This window comes from Bos taurus, chromosome 15, assembly GCF_002263795.3.
Source record: "Bos taurus isolate L1 Dominette 01449 registration number 42190680 breed Hereford chromosome 15, ARS-UCD2.0, whole genome shotgun sequence".
In the NCBI taxonomy this organism is placed as follows: Eukaryota; Metazoa; Chordata; class Mammalia; order Artiodactyla; family Bovidae; genus Bos; species Bos taurus.
The window spans coordinates 64,858,376-64,884,048 of record NC_037342.1 but is presented as its reverse complement, the minus strand read 5'-3'; the positions used below and the strand labels follow the sequence as shown (position 1 = coordinate 64,884,048).

At 46.1% G+C, this 25,673-nt stretch overlaps 1 protein-coding gene and 1 long non-coding RNA gene across 2 annotated transcripts in view; both read left to right on the top strand.

Moving 5' to 3' along the window:
• Positions 1–25,673, top strand: part of ABTB2 (ankyrin repeat and BTB domain containing 2) — a 186,155-nt gene that overhangs the window by 48,638 nt on the left and 111,844 nt on the right. The gene's annotated exons all lie outside the window — the stretch shown is intronic.
• LOC132342356 (uncharacterized) overlaps positions 1–25,673 on the top strand; it is a 91,126-nt gene that overhangs the window by 47,326 nt on the left and 18,127 nt on the right. The gene's annotated exons all lie outside the window — the stretch shown is intronic.

Here is a 25,673-nt window from a genome sequence, read left to right as displayed (position 1 = left end):
GGAGCCTGGTAGGCTGCAGTCCATGGGGTCGCTAAGAGTCGGATATGACTGAGCAACTTCACTTTCACTTTTCACTTTCACACATTGGAGAAGGAAATGGCAACCCACTCCAGTGTTCTTGCCTGGAGAATCCCAGGGACGGGGAAGCCTGGTGGGCTGCCGTCTTTGGGGTCGCACAGAGTCGGACACGAATGAAGCAACTTAGCAGCAGCAGCAGCAGTAGATGTCTCAGATGCTCTCCCACGAGTCCTAACCTTACTCAGGGGTGAGGCTCTGATGTCAGTGGACACAGCAAAGTTCATTCGTGGCCAACATTTTTCTGCAGAAAATTTTTTCAGTGGCTTGGAATGTATACTACATGCTGCTGCTGCTGCTGCTGCTAAGTCGCTTCAGTTGTGTCCGACTCTGTGCAACCCCATAGACGGCAGCCCACCAGGCTCCCCCATCCATGGGATTTTCCAGGCAAGAGTACTGGAGTGGGGTGCCACTGCCTTCTATGGTATACTACATGAGGCACCTGGAAACTGGACCAACAGGGAGCACAGGTTCATGGTCCTGTCCATGTTCACCCTGGGGCCTACGCCCTTTGAAGGGAAGGGCAGTGCAAACGCCCGTCAACAGAGCCTCTGTGGCCATGTGGTTGGTTAAGAACCCTCTGCAATTGCATTGCTGGGTTCAAATCCTGGCCCCGCCACCTCCGATCTACGTGTCCATGGACAGGTTACTTGACCTCTATGTTGTTTTTTCATCTGTGAAATGGGAGTCATGCCTACCTAATAAGTTATTAGGAAGATTAAATGAACTCACGTATAGGAAGTGCTTGGAGCAGTGCTGGCTCCCCGTTAGATTCATGTAAGTATTTACCACTAGTGTTGTTTCCTTCACGTGTTATATTTGCATTCATGTATGTTAAATGCGTTTAAAGTGCAACTCCACTGAAAAGGATAGAGTGTGCACTGGCGCTAGCAATTGAAAATGAAAGCATTTGATCTCTTCCTCCTCTCGACAGGAAGCTTGCACACCATGCCACTCACATCTTCCTTGCAGTCGATTCCTGTCGCCTTGGATGTAGGGAGGCTGTTTCCAATCCTCTTATCATGGTGACAGTGCTTGACTGGTTGATAGAAAAGGAAGATGGAGTTAAAAAGGAAACGTTTGTAAGCAATCCTTGGTTGACGGTTGGCTGGCTGCGGTTGGGTGCCACTCTGAGGAAACACTCAGCACAGGAAGTGACCTTTGCACCCCTTCCTGTGGCTCTCCCTCTTGACCAATGAAGTGAGTTGACACTGTCATATTCATAAATACCACAGTCCAGTAAGATTGTGGGGAAGGCGAGATGCTAAGTGTGTGGTTTGTCTATTTGGGAAAGACCTGAGAAAGTGTCCTGGGGCCTCTGCCTGAAATCAGAGGACAAGAAAGTTGAGAATGAAACCCATCAGGAATATATCTGCCAGAGACAGGAAATTGAATTGGAGGTGCCTTATCAGATGCCCATCTTAACCCTCAAAGAGAAGCACCAACAACCCAAGATACAGATCCGCAGATAAGGTTCCATTTACGACTGGAGGCTTGATAGCTCCAGACCCCTGGGTAGCTTAGAACCCCCTGGTGAATCTGTAATGTGTCTGGGTAATAAACCAACTGGCAGAAATGTCCCAGCTCTCCTGATTGGGGCTCTGAGTACCAGGCTTCAGTAGGTCTGGTTTCTGAGGGCTGGAGGCTCCATAGCATTAGCTGGTCACAGGGAGCATCTTGCTTTGCTTGCTGCCCCCAGATTTTCACAAGCACTGGCACAAGTTGCTGACAGAAATAGCAGGCAGGCCAAGTTGATTTCAGGCCTTAGTAATCTTTCCGGCTGTAGTCAGCCCCTCTCTGGGGCGTGGAGAATCAGCAGGCCTTCTCACGCCAGAGATGTTTATGCAGGAATGCCTGTTGTCAAGTTTCCCCGGTAGAACGTCCATTGACAGGTTTGAATTTATCTAGGTTTCCGATAGGAAGGTAAGAGTTTAATTTTAGTAAAGTCAGGGAGAGATTTTGTATTTTTGTTATTGTAGTAAAATGTACATAACAAAATTTAGCGTTTTAAACATAAACATTTTCAGGTGTACAGTTTGGTAGCATTAGACTCACTCAATGATGTACAGCTGTGACCACCATCCATTAAAAATTATATTTTTGATGGACGCCTCATGGCATAGGAAAATGCTCCCCAAATGTCCAGAGATGGGAGACAAGAGGGCAGAGACAGGACCCTGTATGCTGTGGTCCACTTCTAGGAAAATATACATGAATGTCTTATGTATGAAACTAGGCCAAAGTGTTATCAGTGATTATCTCAGGATGGTGGAAACACACATAGTTTTTGTTTTCTTCCCTATACTTTCTGCGATTTGCCAAATTTTATGCCCTGAGCATACAAACATGTTGAAATGTTTTCTAATGTTAAGGGTTCTAGCTATACTTTCTGCGATTTGCCAAACTTTATGCTCTGAGCATACAAACATGTTGAAATGTTTTCTAATGTTAAGGGTTCCAGAGTGAGGAGAAACGGAAGACTTCTGAATCCTCAGAGGTGGATCCCTCTTTGGGTTGTAGACAGAGAGAATGGTGCTAAAACATATGTGTGCAACAAAGTTCACAGGCCTTTTCCCCCTTCTCTCCCTTTCAGCTTTGAGGCTAGGCCTTCATGCTCTGCTGGTTGATGTGATTATTCCAATTTAAGCTTGTTTATGCTAACTTTTTTTCCCCTTTAGATTTTTTAAACTTGAAGTACAGTTGATATACAGTGTTATATGTTACAGGTGTGCAACACGGTGATTTTCACAATTTTTAAAGTTATACTCCATTTATAGTTTTTGCAAAATACTGGCTGTACTTCCTACATGGTAAAGTATATCCTTGTAGCTTATTTTATTCTAGCTTTCTGATGGACAGGAAATGTACACAAACCAACTTGAAAAGTTTATGATTCACAGTCATTTCATGCGAACGGAACACACGAGAAAGGCAGAGCAAAGGAACGGAAACAGAAGGGTGGAAAGAAGCACTTAGTCCTCATGGGGCTGTGGCAACCTCTTCTCGTTGGTTACCTTTGTTGAACACCCAGAGTTTGAGCTCATTCCCCACCCCCAATTTTCTTTTGAAAGAAAGGATGAAAAAGCTATGAGGCGATGTATGGGCTCTGATTATGCCCAATTACATTTGGCAAGCCCAAGACCAGAATTAATGGGACCAGATTATTCTTCAGCGCGAGATGCCGTGTTGCCCAGCCTAACGATTTTAGCTCTGGCCATGCCGTAGATGGTCAAACAAATTAATAGCATGCTAATAGGTGCCTTTCAGGCTTCTCGTTTATATTAATGAGTTCCACTCCATCCAATAACCAGTGATTTATAGCTTTGGAACTTGGAGCCTGGCTATAAAGATTGTCTTTTTGTCACTGTTTCTGGGGTGGGGCAGCCAGCCTAACAAGCTAAATGGTAGGGTTTTGTAATTGAATTCTAAAACGCGGAACGCCTGATGCGAGAACATTTCATTCTGATCATGGCTTGGGAAATTGAAAAGCCTTCAGTGTGTCTCCCACCACCCAAAGCTGAATGCAGTCTGATTCGGGTTTCCGTGACTTGTGAAACAAGAGTGTGACATGATTCTTAATGTAGGGGTATTCATGCTGAGCTAGCATGGCAGTTAGATTCAGTGCTCCTCTAAAGAAAACAATGTATTTTTAAGAGCCATACAGGAAACCCCTTCCTTACCTTGGAGGTGCAGGCATCCATCACCTTCAACCCCCATCCCTCCCTGCCCACCCCTCATGAATAAGAGGCAGGGAGCGCTAACTGGGTGCCAGGCACTGCGTGTGCTAAGTCACTTCAGTCATGTCTGACTCTGTGCAACCCTATGGACTGTAGCCCACCAGGCTCCTCTGTCCATGCGATTCTCCAGGCAAGAATACTGGAGTGGATTGCAATTCCTTTCTCCAGGGGATCTCCCTGACCCAGGGATTGAACCCATGTCTCTTATGTCTCCTGCATTGGCAGCTGAGTTCTTTACTACTGATGCCACCCAGGAAGCCCGTTGGGCACTGTACCACCTACTTTATTCTTGTCTCATTTAACCTTTCCAATGACTCTATGAAGTAGGAAGTAATATTATTCCCATTTCACAGAGACAAAGCTGAAACACAGGGGTTAAGTAGCTGACCCCAGATCTTTGAGCTGGTGAGTGGTAGAGCCAGGATGCCAACCTTGGCCATACTCTGCCACCCTGCCCAGATGGCCCTGCTTCTATCTTCCTTCTGATGGAAGAGCCATGCAGAGTGGGAGCCCCAGATGAGCCCACTCTTGACAGGAGGACCTAAAGTAGCTGCTGTCAGTTTGAGCCTGGGAAAAATAATGCCAGTTTCAAATGGAAAGGCCCATCTCCTAGGCTCAGGCAGGGTTCATTTGCTGGCCAAAAACTCCCACCAGGAACAGTGGGCTGGCAGGTCCCTGGTGGACCTGGAGCCTCCCTGGGCTTTGCAGACTCGGCCTTCATTGTTTTCCATGAGGGTTACACGTCAACTTCCCAAACACATGGTCCTTCTAAACCAGGGAACCCAATAATACCCTCAGAGATCTTGGCTCAAACATCACAGGAATATCTTGCTTAAAAGATTTTTTTTGACATCAATTTAGGTTCACTTTCTCTTGTCCATGGCCACTGTCTATAGCCATGTCCTAGAAACAATCTAAAGACAGCTTCTTTTTTATAAGCAATCATCTGGAAATTTAATTGATGTGCCATTCCTGCCCCCTGGTCCAAACCCTTGCCCAATCCAGTCTCTTTACCTACTTTGATTCAAAGTCTTTTAGTTCTTCCTATTTTATAATCACCAGCCATTCCAGAAAAACATCTGCTAAAAAGATTCATCCACTGTAGTGGGAATTAAGTACATATTTTAACTTCAGACAATTTTACTTAATGTTTTCTACATTGCACAGAGCAGAGGATTAATGCAAACGTCCCTGAGAAGCTTCTATGAAACGTTAAGCTGCGTCTTCAATCACTCAAACCTTTCAAGGACCAGAATTTGAAAGAGAGTGAAGAAGCACCAAGAATAAAATTAGAACAAGGATCTTTATTAACTTAAACATTTATGCAGGTCCAGTTGTGTGTAGGAAACTCTATAAACTTTTTTGCTTTGGTGTACCCAAGCCGAATGCTGTGCTTTTTAATGGAAAGACCAGAAACTAAAATGGTTTTTTAAAGTAATTGGTTTAAAAGAGAAAAGAAGTGAGATTCCACACACCCCCAATTATTTTTCTGTAATCTTCTGTATTTTAAAGGTAGAAATTAAGACCTGAGTTTTATGCCAAATGTCCGCCATGAGTGATTGAGTCTGATCGGTAATGTGGTGGTGAAATGTGAGCATGTGTTTTATGATGTATGTTGGGGTGGTTGGTAGCCAGGAGTCCTGGGTTCTGGTTCTATTTCTTACACACCATGTGTGATCTTGGGTAAGTCACTTAGCCTCTCTGAGTCTGAGTGAGATGATAAAAATAGGACAAATTGTCTGTTTACACTCAGCTTGAAAATTCTCTAGCGTGGTTTTATTTTCACACTAAGATATTCTTCTGCTCAACAGCACATGAGAACAAGTTACCAGAATTTGGCCGTCTTTCTTTAACTACTTAAAAGACTGGAGAGAAAGAATAAGCACAAGATACAAAAGCTTCAGAGGGGCGGGGACCTTTAAGGAAAAGCAAATATATTCCTAAATTCACAGAGCATTTGCTGTGTGCCAGATACAAGGGTAACAAGTTGAGATATAAAATGAATGTATACACAAGTGGCTAAAGCTAAATCTTATTTTCCTTAGCTCAATACTTTTACAAAGTGCATTTTTTGTTTGCTTTTTTCTTTTCCTTCCTTTGCATAATATGCCATATACACAAAGCTAAATAGTATATATGAATAATAGCCTAACTTACTAAAAGTCTTCTTCAAACTCATTATGAATGGTGGTAAATTTTTCAAGATCTTTGAGAAAGTTATCCAGAAATCCAGGGCTTAAAAAAAAAAAAAGCTCTTTTCCATCTTGCTGTATGGAAATCTGCATGAATCTGGAGTGCATTACTGTCCCTACAGCCTTCTGAATTCATGGCTATTTCTTTCTTTCACAACCTGTATACACAGAGTTTGGATACAGGTCAGGACTCTCCTTTGTTCCTTATTGTCATTTCCAGACCATTTCTCCCTTATTTTCTCCTGAAAAAGAAAAGAACATCCAGTTTCTTTGAAGCATATAGCACTTCGGGTTATGTCACCTGCTTTCCCTCCTTCAATTCTATTTATGTCTTCAGACCCCACCCCAGCCTCACTGCCTCTCTCTCAACAGTAACTCCGCCTCCTTGTGGGCAGCTTTAACACCCACAAAGGATGCTGGTTCCTTCACTCCCTCACTTCCAACGGTCTTGCCCTTTATCTGACTTCAGTCACCTACTCCCAGGGTCAGACTCAGGGCTTTTTAATGACCAAGAATACCTACAACATCTCTGAAATTATCTTTTCAAGCTTCCTTCCTCTGACCACCGTGTCCTGTCTTTCTAGCCTCAGTCTCTTGGTCCTAACACTCAAGTGATTCCTCCATCCCAGGAGGACCTCCAACCCATATTGACTGCACTATGAACAGCCTTCACCCTTTTTCTCTCCCTACTCACCTGAGATTTCATCATCATAATTACTGCCTTTCCTTTCACTCTATCTTACACTCTCTGGAAAATGCGAACCCTGGTTGAACCCAAATTTGTCTTCTCCATGCCATCACCCAAGCAGCTGAACGTGGCTCAGAAGAACGTGTACACACCATGATGATTAGATTCACGTTAAATTTATGGCCACATACTTCAGCTGAGCCTTCTGCTTTGCTTGGCACACCTACTACATTCCATAGTCAGTTCACTCTTTTATTTTCCCACACCTCCTCTTCTCTCTGAAACTTTAAACACCTACTCTCTTTCATGTTCAACTGCTGACTTTGTTTTATACGTCACTGAGAAAATGGAAGTCATCAGGAGGAAATCTCCTTATTTTTCCTTTGCCAAATTGAAGATCCCCCTGTGTCGGAACCTCTGAACCCCCACACTCTGCCTCGCCTCCAATGGTTGACCTCTCTCTCCTCCTAACTAATGCCAACCCTCCACTTGTACATCAGCGCCCCACCCCCTGTAGCCTATGGAAGAGCTTTGCTTCTGTGGTTCTACCATCTCTGCTGGGTCATTCTCATCAGCAGACAAATACACCATCTTAGATAAGTACCACCTTTAATTTTTTTTCTCTGACCCCTTGCTCACTGTCCTCTTCCATTTCTGTTTTCCAGTGTATAAGGAAACCTCTAGGAAGTGCTGTCTGTACTTAGTCTTGTCAGTTTCTCAGTTCTCATTCTTTGTAGGACCCATAGCAAGCAAGATCAGAGAAGGCGATGGCACCCCACTCCAGTACTCTTGCCTGGAAAATCCCGTGGATGGGGGAACCTGGTAGGCTGCAGTCCATGGGGTCTCGAAGAATCGGACATGACTGAGAGACTTCACTTGCACTTTTCACTTTCATGCATTGGAGAAGGAAATGGCAACCCACTCCAGTGTTCTTGCCTGGAGAATCCCAGGGACGGGGGAGGCTGGTGGGCTGCCGTCTCTGGCGTTGCACAGAGTCGGACACGACTGAAGTGACTTAGCAGCAGCAGCAGCAAGCAAGATTCCGCAGCAGCACCCCACTGGAGTTGCCTTGTTAAGGTATCAGCAACTTCTGCCTTGTCAGACTGTGATCCCTTCTTAGTCCTCATCTTACTGGCTCAGAAGCATCATTTTTTTTTCTTTTAACTTTTATTTTGACAAAATTTCACATGTAGAGAAAACGGCAAGAACAGAATAAAAAATCCCCATACATCCTTCATCCAGATCTCCGGCTGTTAATTAATGTTTTACCACGTTTCCTGTGTCCTTACCTCCGTCCGTCTCACTGTGCATGTGTGTGCACGTACACACGGAGATTTCTCTCCCCACCTTTTGAGGGTGTCTCGGCAACATTTGATACAGCTGGTTACTCGTTCCTTCTTGAAACAGTTCCTTCCCATATGGCCTCTGGGGCCCCACACTCTTGCCTCACAGTCCCTTTCGTGAGTTCTTCCTCCTCCTCCTCCTGAGGGAGCTCTCTGGCACTAAGCCCTGAGACCTGATCCCTGGGGTAATTTCATTTGGTTCTGAGATCTCATTTTATACCTGCAGCCTGGACTGCTTCCCTCACCCCGGACTCTCCTTCTTCCTCCATCAAAGTTCCACGCCCAAAACTGAGGTCCTGATTTCACCTTCCCAGACCCTGCTTCCAGCCCAGGGCCTCCCTGTATCAATGGCACATTCTGGTCTCACTGCCAAAACCCCAGCAGTGATGCCCTATTCTTCTTTCTCATCGCACAGCCAGCCCATCAGCCAGCCTCTTGGCTCTGCCTTCAAAGGATCGTCTGTCTCCCCTGGTCTCTCTCAGCTACACCATGTCTTCTTCCTCCTCCACTGCATCCTCCTGACCTGTCTCCCTGCCCCCACTCTTGCTCCCTGGAAACCAGCTCAGACCATGGCCCTCCACTGGCCACACAGGCTTCTCCTCACACTTTGAATAAAATCCAAAGTCCTTCGGTGACCTCTGTGCCCTTTGTGATCTGGCCCTTGCCTTCCTGGGTGACCCCTTTGTTACCACCCCTCAGGGCTGTGTGTGTGCTGTTACCTTCACTCAAGAGGCCCCATGCCAGGCTCCCCTTCTTGGTGGCAGGTCTTGGCTTCACTGCCACCTGCTCCAGGAAGCCTTCCTTGACCTCCCCTTAAGAGAGCTCCATGCTCTCATCCCTTCCATTCTTCGTCCGCTTAATTTTTCTTCGTTTCAGCAGCTGCTAACTGCCATATGTATTTGCTTATTGTCTATCAGACCCTTGAGGTGGAATGTTGCTCTGTTTACTAGCAAATGCCCTGGCACATAGAAATATTCTGTGTTCCAGAGGAGTGAAGGCAAATGACTGACTGGTCTCTGAGAAGAGTAACGACCAGCGACCCTGGCCTGGTTGCCGTCTTCACAGACCATGACTAAAAATATCCTCAAGGAAACTGGCTGGTTTCAGTCGAGGCTAACGTTTTACCAATGCAGAGTCGGAAAGATCATCTTTGTGCCACAAGACATGTAGATTCTTGCAGCTGTTTTAAAAAGTTTCCAAGTAAGTCTTCACTAAATTATTCCCAGTCCTCTCTCAGAACGCTGTGGCTTTCCCTGCCTTCATTACTGGGGAGGGAGTGGGGTTATTGGATGAACAGAAGGAATCCGGTGGACTTTAGATAAGGCTTCATGCAGATTGAAGTATCTATTTGCTTTAAGGCCTACTTAGATGTGCCTCCCACCTTCCCCAGTTCATTAGATCTAGAAAATATATGGACTGGGGTTGGGACTCAGCAAATTAGTATTTATGGCCTAAGTTTTAGATATATAAATCAGTCGAGCTCAGATTCCTACTGCATTCATTTCAATGTACCTTTTTGTTATATGTGTAAGCCACTCTAAACCTTGGAAAAAACCCAACTCTAGTTACTAGTAGGGATGGTGCTGTGCGGACCATTTTGCCCAACTAAAAGCCCATTTGCATTAAATAATATTAAAAACAATTTTCGAAAGCAGATATAATCAAGATCAGCTAATGAAACAGTCGTCAGTCCCGTGTCCCCCCACAGAGAGCATGGAGCCATCTCTGTCTCAGCCTGTGATCTGACCAAGCGGATGCACCAGTCCTGCAGCCTGTGTGTTCAGCCAACAAAGGAGTCTCCAGCTCTGGCTCCCTCCAGGCTGACAGTGTGCTTACAGACCCCTCACCCGCCAGCGAAAGGCTGGCTGGGAAGCAGAAACTGGTCCACTCGGGATGAAGACATCAAAGCAGATTCTGATCCAATTAGAAAAAGATACTATTGTCCTCTGAATTCCCAAAGTTAGCAGGCTGTTATGAACACTTAGCCCGTTTCCTTGGGGATTGCTGTGGCATTGACTTAGATCCGAAGCTCATTGATATGCACACATCTCAACAGACCCCAGTCTCTGCTGTGTGCAGGGAGCCTGGGAAGCCCGGCACCACAGCTTCCTTTCCACTCGCCAGATCAAGGTTTTCAGAGTTTGTATGGTGGCTGTAAAATGCTGTTTTTCCTCAGTTGGTCTTAGGTGAGTGTTAGTCTCTTGCGTCTTAGAAAGGAGAATATGAACACTTTATTAGAGAAAAAAATTTATAACTGTTTCCATTTATAGCACTTCAGAGAAGGAGCATGGGAAACAGTTTAAGCTGGTAATTTTAGCCATTAGTCCTGACTGTGGAATTCCCGGAGACACTTATCCATCTGTGTTCAAGTCACAATTATTCTGCCCTCTCTGGCACACACTTTTCTTTTGTTCTACTTTTATTTCCCCCTCTGAAGCTTTTCTGAAGGCCGCCTGTCCTTGATGATGTTTAGATGATGTTCATATCTGCCATGTGTGACTGATGAGCTGCTTAAAATATCTTTCTTTGTAATAGGTGGCCACCTATTATAGAGAACTACACTCATAAAGTTTAGAAAGTGTTTTCCTGGGGTAACTTGGGTTCGTATCAATTGCTGAGGTCAGGGAGGAATTGGATATATTCTTGACAAGAGAAAGTTGAGTCTTCTCTGCTCCCAGTCCACTGTGTAACCCCTAACTCCAGCTGCCATCTTGCAAATGCAGATTATGGACCTTAAATGGGACTGAGCAAGGAAGGGTAGCTATTATATTTCCACCCAAATTCAATCTCCCTCTGCAAAGACACATGCCTCGTTCAGTCGTTTCTATACTTTAATCCTCTAATGATTTCACAATCATTTTGTCTATATCTAAATACCACATAACTACATTCTTCTACTCAATATTTCTCTTGAAATCAATTTTTTAAAATCCACCTTTGTTCTAATACTATCCATAACACCGAGTTTTTGATGGGCTTATTGTTTTTTCCTAACACATTAAAATTTTCTGTTTCATGTTAATCCAAGTACCACTAAATTTCTCAGCACTGCAATTGAAGAAGTATTTCTTTAGTATATGAGCTGTTTTTCTGAAATAATGATTTAGATGTTACTTGGGGGAAATCAGAAAGTCTGTGTTTAGACTATACATAGATGATAATCTCCATTCTGATTTCAGAAATGCAGAAACTCAAAACAAGGAGTCATGTGCATAAACACAATATCACTTCAGTTTAGTTCAGTCACTCAGTCGTGTCTGACTCTTTGCAACCCCATGAATTGCAGCACGCCAGGCCTCCCTGTCCATCACCAACTCCTGGAGTTCACTCAAACTCACGTCCATCGAGTCAGTGATCCCATCCAGCCATCTCATCCTCTGTCGTCCCCTTCTCCTCCTGCCCCCAATCCCTCCCAGCATCAGAGTCTTTTCCAATGAGTCAACTCTTCACATGAGGTGGCCAAAGTACTGGAGTTTCAGCCTTAGCGTCATTCCCTCCAAAGAAATCCCAGGGCTGATCTCCTTCAGAATGGACTGATGGATCTCCTTGCGGTCCAAGGGACTCTCAAGAGTCTTCTCCAACACCACAGTTCAAAAGCATCATTTCTTCGGCACTCAGCTTTCTTCACAGTCCAACTCTCACATCCATACATGACCACTGGAAAAACACAATATGGTTCTATACAAAAGTCAGGAATTTGCAGAGCCCTCCCTGAATATAAAAAACAGAGCTTTTAGAAGCATGGTTCAAGAGAGAAGCATTTATATGGGTGTTTTTGGATCTCTCTTGCTCACACTCTGTTTCAAATAAGCATAACTTCAATGGCCAGCACCCTGGCCCAGATATCTCAGATGGAGCCTATTTGCCAACTATTCTAGAGTAGTACATCACCCAGGTAATCCTTATTAATGAATAATCCCATATCCTATCCTTGTTGCTGCTAAGTCACTTCAGTCGTGTCCAACTCTGTGCGACCCCACAGACGGCAGCCCACCAGGCTCCGCTGTCCCTGGGATCCTCCAGGCAAGAACACTGGAGTGGGTTGCCATTTCCTTCTCCAATGCATGAAAATGAAAAGTGAAAGTGAAGTCGCTGAGTCGTGTCCGACTCTTAGCGACCCCATGGACTGCAGCCTACCACCTCCTCCGTCCATGGGATTTTCCAGGCAAGAGTACTGGAGTGGGTTGCCATCGCCTTCTGCGATCCTTAGAACCCTGTTAAACATGACATTCTTTCTTTTTTTTTTTTTTTTAAAGCCTTATCTCTACTTATTTTTGTCTGATAATATCCAATCATTGTTAAAAGGAAAGAAAAAAAAATTAAACCAACCCTGAGGGTACAAATTTGGCAATAAAATGCCAAATTTGTACCCTCAGGGTTGATTTGACTGTGTGGATCACAATAAACTGTGGAAAATTCTTCAAGAGATGGGAATACCAGACCACCTGACCTGCCTCTTGAGAAACCTATATGCAGGTCAGGAAGCTACAGTTAGAACTGGACATGGAACAACAGACTGGTTCCAAATAGGAAAAGGAGTATGTCAAGGCTGTATATTGTCATTCTGCTTATTTAACTTCTATGCAGAGTACATCATGAGAAACTCTGGGCTGGGAGAAGCACAAGCTGGAATCAAGATTGCCAGGAGAAATATCAATAACCTCAGATATGAAAGTGAAAGAGGAGAGTGAAAAAGTTGGCTTAAAGCTCAACATTTAGAAAACTAAGATCATGGCATCTGGTCCCATCACTTCATGGAAATTAGATGGGGAAACAGTGTCAGACTTTATTTTTTTGGGCTCCAAAATCACTGCAGATGGTGACTGCAGCCATGAAATTCAAAGACGCTTACTCCTTGGAAGGAAAGTTATGACCAACCTAGATAGCATATTCAAAAGCAGAGACATTACTTTGCCAACAAAGGTCCGTCTAGTCAAGGCTATGGTTTTTCCTGTGGTCATGTATGGATGTGAGAGTTGGACTGTGAAGAAAGCTGAGTGCCGAAGAAATGATGCTTTTGAACTGTGGTGTTGGAGAAGACTCTTGAGAGTCCCTTGGACCGCAAGGAGATCCATCAGTCCATTCTGAAGGAGATCAGCCCTGGGATTTCTTTGGAGGGAATGACGCTAAGGCTGAAACTCCAGTACTTTGGCCACCTCATGTGAAGAGTTGACTCATTGGAAAAGACTCTGATGCTGGGAGGGATTGGGGGCAGGAGGAGAAGGGGACGACAGAGGATGAGATGGCTGGATGGCATCACCGACTCAATGGACGTGAGTTTGAGTGAACTCCAGGAGTTGGTGATGGACAGGGAGGCCTGGCGTGCTGCAATTCATGGGGTCACAAAGAGTCGGACATGACTGAGCAACTGAACTGAACTGAGGGTACAAATGGGTTCAATGATCCTACCTCCAGGGACTCCCAGACATGAGCAGTATTCATCCTTCTTATCATCTGTAATTGCTTTTTTCATTTTTAATGTTTTTTAAACTGTGGTAAAAACCTAGTGGAGAAGGCAGTGGCACCCCACTCCAGTACTCTCGCCTGGAAAATCCCATGGGTGGAGGAGCCTGGTGGGCTGCAGTCCATGGGGTCGCTAAGAGTCGGACACGACTGAGCGATTTCACTTTCTTGCCTGGAGAATCCCAGGGACGGGGGAGCCTGGTGGGCTGCAGTCTCTGGGGTCGCACAGAGTCAGACACAACTGAAGCGACTTAGCAGCAGCAGCAGCAGCAGCAGCAGCAAAAACCTAGCATTTACCTTCCTAACCAGTTTTAAGTGTTTAATTCAGTAGTGTTAAATATATTCAAATTGTTGTAAAACATATCCCCCAAATTTTTCATCTTGCATATCTGAAACTCTTACGCATTAAACAAGTCCCCTTTGCCCTCCTACCTCCAGCCCTGATACTCTACTTTCTGCTTCTATGAATTTTACTGCTTTAGATACATCATGTAAGTGGAATCACACAGTATTTGTCTTTCTGTAACTAGATCATGTCTCTCAGCACGATGTCCTCAAGGTTCGTCCATGCTGTAGCATGTGACAGAATCCTTCCTTTTTAAGGCTGAATAACGTTCCATGGACATGAGTCTGAGTGAACTCCAGGAGTAGGTGATGGACAGGGAGGCCTGGCGTGCTGCGATTCATGGGGTGGCAAAGAGTTGGACACGACTGAGTAACTGAGCTGAACTGAACCTTCCATTGTATGTATGGACCATAGCTTGTTTATCCATTCATCCATCGATGCACACTGGGTTGCATCAGTCTCTTGGCTATTGAGAATAATGCTGCTGAGAACATGGAAATGCAAATAGTCTCTGCAGACACTGCTTTCAGTTCTTTTGGCTACATACTCAGAAGTAGGATCGCTGGGCCACATGGTTGTTCTGTTTTTAATATTTTGGGGCACCTCCAGGCTGTTTTCCACAGTGGTTGTACCATTATACAGTCCCACCACAGTGTGCAAGGGTTGCAGTTTCCCCACATCCTCTCCAACACTTGCTCTTTTCTGATTTTTGCGTCATAGCCATTCTGATGAGTGTGAGGTGGTGTCGTGTACCCTTCCTGTCTTTATGTGTCTGTGTAGATGCGCCTTTGAAACATAAATGTGATCATAATTGTATGTGCTTTGTCTGTAGAAAATGGCCTCTCTCTCCTGCTATATTTTTGTAGAAACCTATTAACTTACGTAAATATTTTGCGTCAAAGGAATAAAAGAAGCTAAAGCAGAAGACTAGGTTGGATTTTGTTTTGGTTTGTGACCAGGTATTTTTTTAACCACAGTTATAATGGATCCATTTGGAATCACCTTTTAATTCCATTATCATGTATGAAATTTTTTATAATAAAAAAATTTTAACACCCCAATGTTTTTATTAATTCACATTTTTTCTGACTTTAGGAGAACAAAAATTGGAGTGAGCTCGTATCTGCTTGTTTGAGGACTTTTGTTGGTTTACTTACTTGGGGCTTCAGTGGTAAAGAATCCACCTGCCAATGCAGGAGACACAAGAGACGTGGGTTTGATCCCTGGGTCAGGAAGATCGCCTGGAGGAGGAAATGGCAAACCGCTCCAGTATCCTTACCCAGACAATCCCATGGAGGGAAGAGACTGTAGGGCTGTAGTCCATGGCATCACACAGAATTGGACACGACTGAAGCAGCTAAACAGCAACAACAATTGGTTTACTTAGAGAAGTGTTAGCTTGTGAGCTAACATAGAAATTGGTGTTCTGAGAAAGTCCAAGGTAGGAGCTTTGGATATGTAGAATTCAAGACACTAAGAGGAGCATTTGGGGGCCTGTATCAGATTTCCATGGTAGGATCAATACAGCTGATTTGCTGTGATTTAGCAGTTCCATTCAAATGTCTTTTCAGGGCTAGGACATTCATCTCTGTCGATTTGCTTTAATGAAGATGTTGGAAGTGAGGCAGTTGGGAATAGTGGGGACTCCAGTCAGCTACAGGTCCTCCTGCCTGAAGACTGTTCAAACTTCACGTTTAACGAAAGCAAAGCTGTGTGGGCCAAACAATACACATCTGGTTTAAATTGGGCTCATGGGTGCAATTTGACATCTGCTGTGGATTGTGGTTCTTTATGGGATATAGTTTGCCTTGGGGGTTGGTTCACCATCTCTCAGGTCTTAGGTACCTGCCCCCAGGCCTCCCTTGTTTAGGCCCTAGGCTGCACTCCTGGCTCATGGCCCAGGCCCCACACTGCCCCCTGCCAGAAGGACCATCTCATCAGTTGACTTTAGTAAACCATCTGGATGGGAAGGAAGAGTTGAGGCCAGGGGTAGCTGCAAGTTATGGCCTGAGCAGAGTTGGTTTATGGGAGTCTCCAGATGCCATGAGTGTTGTGGTGGTTCTAGAGTCAGGTTTGGGTAGGTTCCAACTCAGTCACTTACCAGTTTCTGGAGTTTGTGTACCAGTTCTACCAGTTCGTGTTTCTAGGAGGCTATTGCTTTGCCTATCTAAGCCTCATGTTCTACCTCTGAGAATGGTAGAATGATAAAAGGTGTTCGTGAGACTGAATAAGACAATATAGGAAAAGCACCCAGCACATGGTCATATCATGCTACATTAGCCTTAACCATGACTTTGGGGATATAGAGGCCTCACGGATGTACCATGGTGAACCCTAAAATTAATTGCAAAATGTTGTGTTGTTGAACACTTTATTTCTCCTGGGGAGAAGATCCCTTACCTTCCATCAGATTCTAAACTTCAGCCATGGTAGAATAGGGACCCCGATGCTCAGGGATGCTGAGGAAAAGTCATAGGACTTGGATGTTGGAGAACTGGCACGCAGGTCCTCCTGGGCCTGGAAGCGCAAAGTCGAGTTTGATTCGCTCTTTCCATCGCTGTCAGGCAGGGCTTGACTGATTTATGCCACTGACCCACTTTCTCCAAGGGCAGAGCCAGTTTTCCAGGCAGTGCCGACGCCAAAACTGGAAAAGCAGATTCTCAGTCAGCCAACGTGACCTCGGTAAAAATGGCCGTGGGTCTGGGTTTCCATTTGAAGGCAGGGGTAGGGGTGAGGGAATGGGATGAATAACCCCAGAGGGACTGTGACGGTCACTGCTGATGTTGGGACCAGATGCAGGAGTGTCCAGCCGAGGAAGGCTGTGCTGCATGTCGGGCCAATAAGGTGGAACTTCTTGCAGTACACTCTTGCCTCGACACCTCTCTCCGCCTTCCTCGTGCAGCTGGGGACAAGTTTCTGCAGCAACACGGAAGCCTGGCTTTCTAGGGTAGGGTCTTGGCTATGTGGCTGGGGCCATCCTTCACTGGAACCCCTGGCGGACCTGTGAGTCCCTAACCACCCCATCCTGCACCCCCCTCACCCCCAGCTGGAAACACCACTTAAAAGACTCATGAGATAATGGGATAATGACACATCTAGTGCTCTGTCCTTCTGTCTTGTTCTTTCAGATCCAGTTCAGAGCACTCATGAAACTTGGGAGGGGTGCCCGGCTTCTAGGGGACCAGTTATTGGAAATCTTGGATGATTCTTCCGCTTAGGATTGCCTCCAAGAGTGTCCTCCTCTCTGGTTTGTTTGCTTTGATTATGCAATGGGCGTTTTTAGATGACTAAATAGAAATTGGTGGAGAAAGGATGGACAGTGAAGCAGACAGATGTCTAGATAGGTGATAAATAAGAATAGCAAAATGTTAGTGATAGCTTCTAAATGGTGGCTATACAGGTGTTCACTATAAAACACTTTCAATGTTGCAGTCTGTTTGAAGATTTTAATAATTGTCATAGGAAATGAGATGAAGTATCTGAGTGTAAAACCTTTGGAAAATGGCATAAGAGAATTCATGGATTTGGAATTCCACCTCTCCCTTTACTCCCCTGAAATGGTTTTCTAATTTTTTTCAAGCTCTTTCTTCATGGCCTGTTCACTCCATTTGGGGCGTTCAGGGGCTTGTTCTTGGTGATGTGGATTCAACAGTGAGTAAGGTGTTCCTCTGACTGTGGAACACACACCCTTTCATTCTTTCACGGGGAGGTCAGACAAGCGAGAGTAGAAAGTTCTATAAAAAGAAAAAATGTTGAAAACAGCCGTGGAAACACAGAGTGAGGAGCGAGCAGAGCTGCTGTATACTGAGGGCTCAGGAAGGCCTCTCGCCTCTGAGGAGGCATCTGAGCTGAGACCCCAGTGAGCCGAAGGCCCTTGCTGTGCAAGGATGAAGGAAGCAGCAGTTCTGGTGGGGAGAAGCTGCCACAGACATGGCAGTGCCGGGAGCCGGTGAGGCATTCCACTCGCAGTGGACAGACACTGGGTGGATGGGAGGAAAGGAAAGAAAGCCAGTGCATGAGATATGGAGTGGCTGAAAGGCAGGTGGGAGGGCGGGGAGTAGCCAAAGGCTTACAAGATAGGCCTAGAATGCTCCTCTGATTGTAAGAAGCAGTCAAGATGGGGGAGGCATCCTGTGGGAATGTCTACATCCACATTACATATGATGAAAGGGGGTCCCCAAAAGTCAAGTCATGCATGCAGAGGCCCTGGCTTGGGCAGAGAGGCGGTGCGTATTGTATACAAGCTATCTTCAGAAACTGCTAGAGTTTTGAAGAAGTGGATCTATTTGGTGACTAGGATCAGTTGATCATTCATAATTGCAGAATGTTCCCACCCCCATCCCAGGAATTCAGTTCTGTTGGTGCATGTATATAATATATATCTGTAATTATAGTACAGTAAAATCAGCTTTGGGCTTCCTTGGTGGCTCAGTGGTAAACAATCCGCCTGCCAATGTAGGAGATGCAGGAGACATGGGTTCGGTCCTTGGGTCAGGAAGATCCCATGGAGAATGAAATGGCAACCTTCTCCAGTATTCTTGACTGGGAAAGCCCATGGACAGAGGAGCCTGGCAGGCTGCAGTCCACGGGGTCGCAAAAGAGTCGGATACGACTAAACGTCTGAGCAGGCAACATCAGCTCTGGGGAATGTTTATACAGTTCTGTTGTACACATTTGAGTAACCACTGTCACAGTCAAGATATAGAGCAGTTCCATCACCCCAAAAAGCTCCCCCTGTCTATACTTAATAGTCACATCATCCCCTCCCCCACCCCCTGACAACCACTGATCTGTTCTCCATCAGTATAGTTCTGTCTTTGAGAGGATCATACACATGGAATCTTGCAGTATAAAACTTTTTGAGACTGGCTTCTTTCATGTAGCATAATGCCCATGAATATGTTTTTAAGCTTCCAAGAGGGCATGTTGAGAATAGCAATCAAATGGCTTTTGTTTTCCTGTGAGTGAGGGAAGGGGGAGGAAGCAGCATGAAAATGGCAATGGATGGAGAAAACCGAGGACAGAGTGGGGGACAGAGAGGCGGGCTCAGGGAAAGGATGGTTAAGGAATTAACTGGGTATGTAAAGGGAGATCGTATCGAGCTATCTTCTATAAACATGCAATGTAAATCTCCTTTGATTTTCCCCAAGAGACCTTCAGTACTGGGGGTTGGGCTATGGAGTTGAATTTATTTGGGGCTTTTTGGCTGACTCCTGCCAGGTACACATGGACAGACGCTGCCCACTGGGTTCCAAGCTGCAGGGGGGCAGCTTTTGGCTTAAACACGAAGTAGTGGAATAAAAGGATAGGGGAGAGGGTGTCTCACGGTGTCCTGGGTCCACGTTCCTGAAGGCAGTGAGAGGCTGGCTGGCCGGATGCTGCAGTCTCAGGCTGGGAGAGGGGCTGGTGCGCTCCTCCCAGTTCTTGACAAAGCCTGCATCCCGGAGTAAATGGAGCAGTTTGTGCACACGTGTGATGGGGTGAATGTAACAGGACCCAAGGGCAGGGGCATGAGCCCCTGCCTTCTCAAGCATCAACCCTTCCCTGGCTTCTCTGAGAGCACCTGTGTAGAAAGACTTTGTAAACTACCAACCTCTTGTGGCCTTTTCATTGTTACCATCCATTTCTGCACCTTCATGGATAAGAGACATGCCAGATAATTAAAGGGGGAGAAGTGGAAAAAAAGGCCAACCTGTTTTTCCATTAGCAAGGATGCATTGCCATGTTCCTCTGGTTACCGCCGGAGCAAAGCGCACACTGGGTCATGCTGCATAATGACGAGTCCCCAGAGACCCCCGATAGTGATCGATAGCGCCCGCCTAGCTCCAGGGCTCGCATAATGAGCTGCGCAGCCCCACCAGAGTCACCGGCCAGCCTCAGGGAAACCTCCCCTCCCCCAGCGTCCACTTCTATAGCAAACGTCCCCTCCCCACCCGCCACCCCGGTCGCGGTTCCCTTTGATTGGCAGAGGCCCTGTTATTTCCGCCTGGGCTGCCTGACAGACTCTCCGCCTGGTCTAATTATGCTAGGCCTATTCTCGGGCCACGGCGACCCCAGGAAGGCTTTATCAGATTGTCCAACTGACCGTGACCAGATCTCCAGCACCTGCCTTCCTTGCTGATTGAGGATGGAAGGTGTTTATACACAGCCGAGCCCGGGGCTGATTGACTGGCCAGGGTCCTGGGCTGGGAACCGCCTGTCTGAGTGTCAGTGATGAAAAATGGAGTCAGCCACACCACCCAGCCTCATTAACGCCCCTTGGGGTCCAGACAGTACCAAGTGGGATGTGTGCAAGCTGAGTGCCTGCTGCCATTGTTCACGGCCCTTGGGGACAGGTGTCCAGCTGCAGCAGTGTTCCTCGGGTCCATCTCTTAACGTTTTCATTGTCCTCTGCTTTCTCCACATTTCCTGTTCCCATTACCCATTCTCCGCTTCCTGTTCATCCTTCTCTAATCCATCCTACCTGTGACCTTTCTCCTGCCACAGGAGGAGAAGTTGGTCTTCCACCCCCCTACCTTCCTTCCAGTGTCAGCTCTCAGAGCAGCCAGTCAGAATTCCTATTTGGGGTTGATTCACTGGGGTCATGAGCCTTCTGTTTCTGAAGGGAATCTTTGGGGTTGCCAATCTTTTTCAGGCACCCAAGCCTGTTTCTGGTTAATCACAGAGTTCCTGGAAGGCAGCCCAGACGCTGGGGCTGCTCTCTCTGGTAACTGTGGTAAATGACCCGTTTTGATAGGAACATTGAATCACCAAGGTCTTTTAGGGTTCCATTTGCTAATTGATTGCTAGTATCCTGAGAAGGTAAGAGTTTTCCAAAAGCCAGGCCATTTCTCCCTTCTTGAGTGATGGGGTTTGGCCCATTGTCGCTTAACCTCAGCTTCCCTGGGCTGAACCAAGTTCTTCTATGTGAGAGGCACAGCGAGGGTTTTACTGCTCCAAACGTGATCTCTGGACCAGTTGCAGCCTCACCTGAGAGCTTGTTAGAAATGCAGAATCTCAGGCACCACCCCAGACCTCCTGAGTCAGAGTCTGGGTTGTGACAAGACCCGTAGGATTGTGTACAGTGCAGTTTGAGAAACTCTGTACCAGGACATGAATCTGAGAGGGAAGCCCTCCTGTGGATTTGCCAAGAAGTAAGAGAACTCAGCAACATCCATCAAGCCAGCTGGTGAAACAGTCTCCCTTCCTTCTGGCCTGGTGAAGGACCTTGTCAGGAAACAAGAAAACCAGTTTAAAGCATGCTTGCCAAGACTAAGAAACTAAATGTGGGTCTTGGGCCCCTGGGACTAAGTTTCTTGGCAGCAGCCTCTCCTTATTCTCAAGGAAATATTTTGGTATTGAAAGACTGAAAAATAGTGTCCTCTCAAGCCACCTTGGATGGTACCCTCTAGGTTGGCTAGTATTTAGTGACAGTTTTTCTGTCTTGATCTGTGCCCTAAATTAACTACGGCTTATCGTGGGTCCAATTTGAAACTTTGAAGTTTGGACTTAGGGGATTTTTTTTTTCCCTCAGTGTATATTTTTACATTTGCTAAGTGAACACATATTGCTCGCTTCTTGAATCAAGACAAAATTTTTTTATAATTTTATTGTACAGCCAATATGTTTAATGTAGACATAATTTTTAAATATGGGTCATCAAAAAAGAAGATAAAACTGTCTGTATTCTTATTGTTTGGAGATTATATCTTCAAGATGTTGATTCACGTATTGAGAGCTTTGTTTCACATATAGAGATTTCTTTTATTTTCCACACAATTGGGCTTCCCTGGTGGTTCAGACAGTAAAGAATCCACCTGCAATGCGGGAGACCCAGGTTCCATCCCTGGATTGAGAAGATCCCCTGGAGAAGGGAATGGCAACCCACTCCTGTATTCTTGCCTGGAGAATCCCATGGACGGAGGAGCCTGGTGGGATACAGTCTATGGGGTCACAAAGAGTTGGACATGACTGAGCAACTAACACTTTCACTTTTTCACACAGTTTTATAACCTGCTTTCAATTCAATAGTTAGCGATATCTTTCCAAGTCAGTAAATAGAGCTTTTCTACATATTCATTTAAAATACCTTACAAATTATTTCTTATGGAATGTTCTGTATAATGAATTTATGTAATCCATCACCTATTTCTGGGCATTTTCATTTACAGTGTTTTCTGTTATATCAGCATTGCCATCTGCAGCTATTTATTTGCACATGGTGTTAATGACTTATATAGAATAACTTTTCAAATAAATATAAAAAGAAAGACAGTGCTCCAAGAATGAGAGGGTGGACTGTGAGTCTTGACTCCATCCTGGGATGTAGCTTTGTGTCTTAATGGCAACGTCGGGTGATAAGCCATCAATATGCCAAAACAATGTGATGCAGCTTCACTGTGGAATCATCTAGCTTTTCTTTCTTTGTTTCTTGGGTATTTTATGGTTTTTTTTTTTTTTTGGCCACGCACCTTGTAGCACGTGGGATCTTAGTTCCCCTAGTAGGGATCGAACCCGGGCCCTTGGCAGTAAGCGCATGGAGTCCGAACTATTGGACCACAGGGGATTCTTTGGGTTTTCTGAAGAAAACAAATTATTTGGGCTCTGCAGTGCAGTGGGCCACCTACCAGGCAGCCACAGAAGGCTGTGCTAGAATTCCGAAGTCTGGTTGGCAAGGCATCGGTGATAGTCTCAACAGAAAGGCCCAAGGGAGGTGTGGAGGCTCCTGCGAGTGAGTGGGAAGCATGACGGTGTATGTGTATATTGGGGCCACACCCTGGATTTTAGCAGGAGCCAGAAGAGCTTGAGGCTTGGGTGTGGGCAGCTGTGCTAAAAGGGGAACTAGAGGTAGTTTCTAGCCAGGATGGAGCTGGGAGCCAGCACTGGAGAGGGGAGTGGCCTCAACACCAAGGAGCAGATAAGGATTTGCCAGGCAGCCTGGGTAGAACCAGGATACGCTATCTGGGGAGCAGGTGTTGGAGATCTCCTGCCAGATGAATGCGCAAGGGACATCGGAACCTCGGTACATACTTCTGGTGCGGGAGACAGTCTGCTGGGTGTCATGCCATAGCTGAGACTGTGGTTTGGGGTAGAGGTTCTTGTTCCTGGAGTGCCAAGAACTTAGCTGTTCAACCCAGCATGTACCCCTGTGAGAGGCAGCTGCAGCCACTTCAATGCCACCACCTCCTCCTGGCTGGAGGCAACCTCTCCAGTGTTGCTTTATCTGTGTCGCCACCAGGGCCTTTCCCATTTCCTCCTTTATGCTGTAGTTAGTTTCATGCATGTCTTGGGAAAAGCAGCACCATGTGGTGGGATCTCCCAGGGATTACAAGTCCCCCAAGCTTTTTACTTAGCATTTTGCCTCCTGGGTCACCCTTGGGTGAGTTACTTCTTTGAGCTAAGGGTCCTATTTATAAAATAGGGTGGTCGTAAGAGTTAGAAGTAATAACATAGAAAGTATCCCCTTAGTAGCTAGCTGGATAGTAAGTGCTTAAATTGCCCGTTTTTATTGAGGGCTTAACATAGTCTGTAAGGGTTGATGGATCACTGTCTGTGGGCAGATCGCACTAGACATGCCTGTTAGGTTAGTAATAGGGGCCTTGAGGTCAAAAGGCTTAGGACAGGGCTGAGGAAAAACAATCACTGCCAGCAGATGATTGAGCTGGGCCTTTCTGACAAGGCAGAGAGAGAGGATGAGGGGCCCTGGGCTGGGTGGTTGAAGCTTGAGAAGGGCATTCTGACCTGGCACAGGGTCTCCTCTCCGACCTGGACTACTGCAGCCAGAACAGCCTCGCAGGCAGGCTGCAGAGCCACTGTCCAGGAGCTTGGCCTAGTCTCATCAGCTCAGCTCCAGGCTTGCCCCTGGCCTGTCTTTGCTATGCCGAGTAGTGCAGTGGTCAAGCCCACACGCGCCAGTGTCCCATCCCAGCTCCATCCTTTCTGTTTGTGTGACCTTGGGCAGGTTCTTAACCATTTTGTGACTCGATGTTCTCATCTGTACAATGGGAATAATAGTACTCACCCCATAGGGTTTTCATGAGGGTCAAATGAGTTTATTTATACAAAAAGATTTGGAATAGTGACTGGATACAGAAGGCATTTTGTTTATCAGTGTTTGCCAGTGACTCTGTCGGCCTTGGGCCTTTCATCTTAACCTCTTCTTTCTTCCTGAGAGCAGAAGTCCTGTCTGATCCATTTAAACCCGTCTTAATAGGGATTCCTAAATATTCGTTGGATGGATGAAGGGGAGGCTCAAGCTATGATGCCAGATCAACCCAGGTTCACATTCTGACTTTGCCCCATCTGTGGACCTCTGACTTTGCTGACCTCATTACTTCATTTGTAAAATGGGAGAGAAGAGGCTCGTCCTAGGATTGTATAAAGCATTAAAGAACACATGCAAAGCCCATGACAGCAGTGAGCTTTCAGGAAACGGTGGCACCGATGCTGATGAGTGAAATAGTGCCTCAGTAAGGCTCATTCTGCCACACTGAGTAGGTGGTTCCTGCATATTTTCAGGTTTCATTTTGAAGTAGGAAAGTGATTTCTGGTTTCTGTATCGTTTTCCCCAGTGACTGTCAGACGCAGGAAGGAAAACAGGACGCCCGTGCATAGGCACCCTTTCCCACCTCCCACAGCTGTACCCGTAGAGCCGCTTTTCTGGATGCTCTTTTCATACTCAAGCCAGTATCAGACATTAGACCACCCTGGAGGTTCACTGTGGCCTTCGGAGTCCACTCTGTCCATAGTGGCCAAGATCACCGGGCATCTTCCCAACCTCTCTGTGGTGGTGGCCTGGCTTGGAGCACATCTCTGGTTTCCTAGCTGGTGCTTGGACATGCTAGCACACAGCTTTGTGTGTATAGTGATTTAGTTCTCATGAACTTGGCCATGTCCACTCCCAGAAGGATATTGGAAATTTGGGAGACTTAGCCGGCTTCCCCAGAGAAGGCAATGGCGACCCACTCCAGTACTCTTGCCTGGAAAATCCCATGGACGGAGGAGCCTGGTAGGCTGCAGTCCATGGGGTCTCAAAGAGTCGGACATGACTGAGCAACTTCACTTGCACTTTTCACTTTCATGCATTGGAGAAGGAAATGGCAACCCACTCCAGTGTTCTTGCCTGGAGAATCCCAGGGACGGCGGAGCCTGGTGGGCTGCCATCTATGGGGTCGCACAGAGTCGGACACGACTGAAGCAACTTAGCAGCAGCAGCAGCAGCCGGTTTCCCTGGTGGCTCAGTGATAAAGAATCCGCCTGCCAATGCAGGAGGGGTGGGTTTGATCCTTGGGTCGGAAAGATCCCCAGGGTCAGGAAGAAGGGAATGGACAAAGGTGCCTGGTGGGCCACAGTCCATGGGGTCGCAAACAAGTCAGACACGACTTAGCGACTAGACAACCACAAACGGCAAATAGTAAGCTGTGTTATTGACAAGCTCAGACCCTACAGGGCTGCTATAGGGAGTCAGAGAAAAGACATAGTTCTGTCCCCCAGGGCCTGATGACACTCAGCCATTCCCTCAATGCATCAGAATGGAAGCCAGCACACTGGACAGCTTTAGTTTCCTTATCTGTGAGCTTAGGATGATGATTATTAAGTAGAGGACTTACTTCAGCCTCAACTGATCCCCAGAGTAATTCTCAGAATACTGGTCATGTGAAACAGACCACAGGAAAAGGTTCCACGGCCAAATATGTTTGGGAAATGAATTGCTTGGCCTTTCCTTCTTGGCACTTTATTAATGTTAGCATCCCTAGAGGCTAGGTAAAAACACTGAAGATATCTAATTATCCTACAAGAGTTTATAACAAGCGATTATATGAACATTAAGAAAGGAGAATCTGTTATTTT